Source organism: Macrobrachium nipponense, chromosome 36 (assembly GCF_015104395.2).
Source record: "Macrobrachium nipponense isolate FS-2020 chromosome 36, ASM1510439v2, whole genome shotgun sequence".
In the NCBI taxonomy this organism is placed as follows: Eukaryota; Metazoa; Arthropoda; class Malacostraca; order Decapoda; family Palaemonidae; genus Macrobrachium; species Macrobrachium nipponense.
This window is the reverse complement of record NC_087220.1, coordinates 8,637,874-8,645,373: the sequence shown is the minus strand read 5'-3', so window position 1 is coordinate 8,645,373 and position 7,500 is coordinate 8,637,874. Positions and strand designations below refer to the sequence as shown.

The window sequence follows — 7,500 nt, the reverse complement described above, 5'->3', positions numbered from 1 at the left end:
TCTCTCCATACCTTTTTAATTCGTACACAGATACACTGAATGTCAAAATGAACTCACTCCCAATCCGATGCACCATCAACGAAACGACAATCAACAACCTCTGTTATGCCGATGATATGGTTCTGATTTCCACATCAGTGCAGAGGTGCATGTCGCTGCTCCCGATGAGGATATTGCAAGACCACAAACTTTCCTCGGAAATCATCGGCTGGAATTTGTGCATGAATTAGATACTGGGCAAGACATAGGTAGAACAGAGTCGTTGTAAACTATATGCAACTGGTAACATGATTGGAAGGAGGTTTGTCCTCTGTCAACAAGACACTCAACTGCTGCTCTTCCGCTCGTACCGATACAGTATATATGGGTGCTCCCTTTGGACGAACTAGGCCCGAGAGACCTTGAGACGTATCACTGTTGGTCACAATGACATTCTGAGACGCCTCACAAACACTCCTCGCTACCACTCTGCCACGCAGATGTTTACAGAAAATCGCTTGGATAACCTAAAAATCATTGTAAGGCGAACAATGTCCATTCTGATCACCCGCCAGAGAAACAGCAGCAATTCGCTCATTCAAAGCATTCTAACCAGTGAGGCAAGAAGGTCTAAATTGTGGAAAAGATGGGAAAATTAGGCGTTTGTTCCTGAAATGACTTAATCTTTATTTTTGCAAAGTGTCATCTGCAGAACTTGTCATTATTATTATATTTCCACGATTACTTATGGTATTTTTTTCGATATTATTGGGAATATTACCAGTATATGCAGAGTTTTGCTAATTTACATTTTCGTATTTACCACTCTGGACCTGACTACTGGAACAACCTAATGTCCTCAGCTAGAGTTTAGTTATATGCAATCTGTTCATTAATTGTTATAATTGTTTATGTTTTTATTTTATTTTTCTTACTTCTCAATATTATTAGCGTCATTACCATTATTATGAATACTATCTTTTATACTTCTTCGGCAACTGTGTGGATATTGCCGATTTATCAGTTTTTTATCATTTAGCTCATGAATCTAGGTCGTATATGTTATTGTCTATACATTGTAGATTCTATGTCTATGGCCTTGAGCTGAAGTAGAATTTATTATTATTATTATTATTATTATTATTATTATTATTATATTATTATTATTATTATTATATTATTATTATTATTATTATTATTATTATTATTATTTAATGCAACCTGTTCTAGACCATTTGTTCTTCCTTTACAAGAATACTGTTCTCCAGTGTGGATGTCTGCTCGAGACTTATCTCTTTTAGATAGAGTGGTTCATGGTGGTAGGTTTCTATAGCTTAATATTAGTTGTTATGACTTGAACCATCAATCATTTGTCTCATTTTAGTCAATTTTTCAGAAGCTGTAACTTAACAGGGAACTTTTGTTATCACAAATGATCCCTGATCCCACCGAGAGCAGTCCTTTTCAACTTTCCCCTTAATCAGATATAGCATACCCATTCTTGTTAGCCACTTTATTAAATTTTTATCACTGCACCACGTCATTTCTTTTGTAATCCCATCCACTAGTGTTTTTCCATTCTTCGACCTCTTAACTACCTTCTTTACAATTTCCATTTTCAATTATATACTCCTCTCCACATTCAACTATCTTCAATATTTATTCACATAACTGAACTACAACTATAATTATTTCCTCCAAACAGCATATCGCCTTTTTCAGTTTTATTCTAAGTTCCATTTGCTTAATGACTTCTCTCTAGGACTTACTTCCCTACAGAGCAACTTATTTTTCTACATAGAGTACTTTCCCATTATCACTTTTTATTCCTTTATTCCTTTTCTTTTATCTCATTTCCTTTTTTATTACCATACCTAACTTCCTGCATATCTGTCCATGATCTTTTCTATCATGGAGTATCACATCAATCTTTTTATTCCTTCGCTAGTCAGCTCATTTCATCCTCTCATGAATTACAGATCTTATTCTGTCTCTGTAACCTCCCATACCCACAAATAGTCTTTGTATCCTTTATGACTGTATCCTTGAGTTATACACACAATATGCTCCTTCCAATCTTGTTTTTAAAGGCAATACCCACTTAAATTAGTAATGAAAGTAAGCAAAATAAAAAAAATTATCAAATTACTTTTCAGAGATGGAATGCTCGTTGAAAACATGAGTATGAAGTACTTCATCAAATTACCAGATTTGTAAGCAAGGGGTGATGTATGATGTTTATTGGTCCAGTATGCTATATTTTTTCCCATAATAAAGTGCAAAAAAAAAAAAAAGAATTTGTTGCTAAAGTACTATCAACCTTTCACTGATGACATATTTCTCCAAAGATACTAAGCAACAACAAAGTAGTTGTTTAGTTACACTTTGGTCAAGCACATTGTGACTTATTGCCCTGTGATTGGACTGCCACTTCTTTAAGTCTTCATCCCAAAACAAGTAAAGCACTTTAAACTGTTTTTTTTCCATTATTTTTCCAAAACATCAGCAAGTTTTTCAAACAAACAATAGACGGAATCTTCCCTAAACTCATGAAAATGGAGGTTTTCACCTTAAGAATGCTAAGTTTTGAGGTGTTTGAAAAAATAGTTAAAATGTTTATTTTACAAACTTTATATTTGCAACAAGATTTCTCTATTTTTGTTGGAAGTTCTAAATTAATTTGTATCAAAGTAATTTGATAAAATATAGAGCAATTTGAATAGAAGAAGTAGGGATTTAATTTTTTAAACGAAAATAGAGATAAAAAAGTTTCCTCACCTTTGGTCTTCGATGCAGACAGGACCACCAAGTATCCCTCCGCTTCCATATCTTCAAGTTTGCTCAGGGTGGGAGGATAAGCGTCCCCACTCACCTTCTCAAGATTAACAGCTAAAACTTTCCACCTGCAAATAAAGAGTTATTTCCTACACTAAACAGTAAAACCAGTCATCTGTTCATAAACACACGATGGTATAAACATATAGAGTATATCAGGAAAATATTAGGTGGAAAGGAACAACAAAATTCAAATAAAACTTCAAGAAAAGAGAAAATTAAAAGAACAGAAATCTAGACTGATTCTAGTATGACAGAACATGTGTACATATTTGCTACGAATATACCCCAAAATATTCACACAAACTTCGTTCATAAATCTACTTTCCTGTAAAAAATTAAGGTTCGCCTGTCCACCTTTTGTATATAAAGATTTATCTAACATTATTCTCAGTATTTCTTTATCAAGAAAAATATCAAACACTACTTTTCCTTACAATAAAATGATACCTTGATACAAACCTTTCATAATCCAGTGGTGATTCCTCAGAAATGCCAACAAAGAGCATCAGAGGCATCAAAAGCTTGAGATGCGCGACTGAACTTACTCTGCATGAACGACCCATCCTGAAATCAGTGAAAAAACCAATTCAAGTATCACTGAAAAATACTTGCAAACGATCAGATAATTTTTAAACGCTGAGATCCGAAATCGATTCCTTCAAGTCGGACCAAGTGATATTTATTATATGTATGTATATATATATATATATATATATATATATATATATATATATATATATATATATATATATATATATATATATGTGTGTGTGTGTGTGTGTGTGTGTGTATGTGTGTGTGTGTATGTGGGTGTGTGTATGTAAATACACACGCACACACACGCACACACACACACACATATATATATATATATATATATATATATATATATATATATTATATATATATATATATATATGTATATATATATATATATATATATATATATATATATATATATATGTATGTATGTATGTATATAACGTGTGTATATACGTGTGTGTGTGTGTGTGAGGCAACAGAACTATTTCACCCTTTGTAACCGATTTATTTTTTTCAATGATCATGCTCAAACACCTAAAACAAAAATTATGTTTATCCAACTCTGAACCTTTAAGAACTAAAGCTTAATCAATTTCATTGTTTCCATCTTAACCGCACTCAGCGAGTACATCTGCCATGTAAGTCATGTCTATGATTCTATTTGTTTGCTTGAAAGAAGGATTATGGAAAGTCTGACATCAAGAATGGCGATTGATCACTAAGCTTTACTGGATCTATGCGATTTATATATGATCTTTTGATCTATTTTCATCATTCGCAGGGCAGTAGACCAATACCTAATGCTAGGTGTTATAGTTATTTCCACACACACACACACACACACACACACACACACACACACACACACACACACACACACACACACATATATATATATTATATAATATATATATATTATTAATATCTAGATAGAATATACACACATATTGGTCACTACTCTCATCAAGCAAATAACTGTGACATAACTACAGATAAAATACGACTGATTACTCTAGAGGCAACAGTGATCCCTTAAAAACTTATTAGTTTATGGTTGAAAAAGCAGACCAAGTTCATTAAACAGGTGTAATGAATTCATATATGAGATTAAATTGATTAAAGGCCATCACTCCAACAACAACTTTAACCATCTTCAATGAAATTGAAAAACAACAGCACAATTGCCACTCCATATTTCTTCCTATAAAAAATCCTATTACTGGTGGTTAATACGTGAAACACTGTTATGTAAATTCTAAATACATAGAGACGTTATTTTCAAAAAATTCAAATCCATTTAATGTGAAATTCACAACCTCAAGGAAATTCCAACTACTACTTGAAAAAACAACACAAAGTTTTAATAATTAATTATCAAAATACAAATTAAATCAGCGCTATAAAAAAAAAATTAAAAAAAAATAACAAAGGAAAACTAATTATTATTCAAGTAAATTTCAAACTTATGCAACAATCGAAATTTGAAAAGAAATCCAAGTAAATACACATTAATTCACAATTGTTAAATTAAACCAAATATGCACTGATAATCAGTAAGAAACACCTACGTTAATCAAACAAATTGTGAATGCAAAAGTATGTAAACAGAGAAAATTGTGGAAAAGTGACCAAAATGCAAAAACACAAAGAAAACATTAACCACACAGAACATGAAATAAACACTTAAAAAGAATTAAATACATAACACAAAAGAACTGTAATGTGTTAAAAAATAAATAATTTTACCTAACCGATATAAATATTTCTTAAGTTCACTTAAAACTTGCAATAACACATTACATGGTACTCTTTCACAGGCACCATCATGAAAGCACGTTATACTGTCTGTTCAGATTCCATAAATAACCACTACTCTATTGAGAAATTAAATAAATCTAAAAGTTACGAGTGATCATTAACCCTTTCGTGATCCAATGACGCGAAGAGCGTCAATAAATTATTTTCGGTAAGTGCACGGATGACGTGCCCGAGAGTTATTTTCGTGACAAATTCATGAAAAAAACCGTGTCAGTCATAGAAAACGTAGTTGACGCCATTGGGTCTACAGATGATGAATATCGCAGCTGATGAGCATTCATAGCTACTTAGCGCCTAGTGCATCAGTTCAGCTCGAAGTGCCTCAGTCATTACAAGTACTATAAGTGGTCCGACGTTTTTGTATTCTCCCGTCGATTTTTCGGCGTTTGTAAGTACATTTTGTTTTTGTTTAGTGTTTTTATGTGTAAGCAAGTGATTTTGCTATATTGTGAATACGATTTCAAGTGGTTTTTTTTATATAAATTTATTTGTTCTTTCAGAAGAACAATGGCGTCACGTGGCAGGAAGGAGTTTGTGATTCCCAGCAAGTTTCACTGGCTTCAATTCGATAATGACACTGATTTATCTGAAAGTGAAGTGGAACCTTGTAGTTCACCAAAACTAGTATTGAAAATTCGCCATTTAGTGAATTATGGCGAGGAGAGTAGTGGTGATTCTGGCGAGGAGATGCAATGGGCCAAACACAACAAAAGCTTTATCAAGGCTGTTGCTGGTGAAAGGAAACGCGCCATTGACCCAGTCCCAGTGGGAACAACAACCCTTACACCCTCTAACCCATGCGTTTGTATACCCTAGAATATCTGAGCCCTTGTCAGGCATCAGTTAGCTGTGGGGCACAAACAAGCCTTTGTCCATACTAAGGAGCAGTATTTCAAGGCATACCACAGGAGGACCAGAGAGGTATCGCCAACCCCCAACCGCCCACCCCCCACCCCAACCTGCCCCGCCATCAGCTACACCGTAGTTGAGCTGGCATTGCTACCTGTCCATCAGCTTTTCAACAGGGGACTTGCAACATTGCGACATTCCAAGAGAATGCAATAACGGAGTGAGTACCCCAACCTAAAACATTATTTTTAATTTTATTCTTTTAAATAAATGAATTATGACTTTTCTGTAATATATATATATATATATATATATATATATATATATATATATATATATATATATTATATATATATATATATTATATATATATATAATATATATATATATATATATATATATATATATATATATATATATATATATATATATATAATATATATATATATATATATATATATATATATATATATATATACATATATATATATATATATATAGTATATATATATATATATATATATATATATATATATATATATATATATATATATATATATATATATATATACAGGGTGGGCCAAAAGTAGCCTACAGTTAAAACAGAATAAAAAAATAATTTATTAAAACGCATAACATTTATCAGGAACATGAATAATTAGCATATTTAAGAATGAGTGACATGAAAAGGATAAAAATAAGTAGCATGTATTAATGGCACAGTATTAATTTTCTATTGAAGAGTACTTTGAATGAGAAACAGTTCATGAAGTAACTGTGAGGCTACTTTTGGCCCACCCTGTATATATATATGTGTGTGTATGTATGTGCTTGTGTGTGTGTGTGTGTGTGTGTGTGAGTGAGTGTGTGCGCGCGCGTGTGTGTGTGTTTAAAATAATCATATATTTTTGTCTTTCTGCATAATAATCGTTTCCGTATAATGAATTTATGCGAGAAAAAACCACTTACGCCTTTGACCTTCAATTGCTCAATTATTTACTGTGAACTCAAATTGATTTTAGTTACCGTATATATAGCTAATTTATTCAGCTTTCTATCAATGTGTTCATTCTTTCTAGCATTTTTTATTCCGTGTAATATTTTCAGCAGTATATTCTTTGGATACGTAATTTGACTGAATATGTAAATCAAGAATATCTATATTAATCTGTTTTATGTGATTATTCCCGTTATTCTTTTTTTATTGGCATTGTTCTCCTATTTTCTTATCCTTTTCATAATTGCTTAACACAAGTAAAAGCAATAATAAAACATCAAAACTAAAATCAAAAAATTCCGTGCCTATTATTCCTCCTTTTCATTCAGAAACACGTTGGAAAGCTGTGGGAGTCAAACTGACGAATACATTAAAAAAGGCTTACTTTCATAAAAGCTTTCTTGGATTAATTTTTCTCTAATTATTCATTTCTTCTATATAGAAATTAATTAGGATTAGTTTCACATGTATAGGTA

The 7,500-nt window shown here is 32.0% G+C and overlaps 1 long non-coding RNA gene across 1 annotated transcript in view; it reads right to left on the bottom strand.

Moving 5' to 3' along the window:
• Positions 1-2,749: 2,749 nt before the first annotated feature.
• The window catches only part of LOC135203268 (uncharacterized), a 6,542-nt gene continuing 1,791 nt past the window's right edge, over positions 2,750-7,500 (bottom strand). Inside the window, exons 2-3 of the long non-coding RNA XR_010311889.1 lie at positions 3,277-3,381; positions 2,750-2,882 (exon numbers count right to left, since the gene is read on the bottom strand). This is a non-coding gene — a long non-coding RNA (uncharacterized LOC135203268). The remainder of the gene's footprint in view (positions 2,883-3,276; positions 3,382-7,500) is intronic.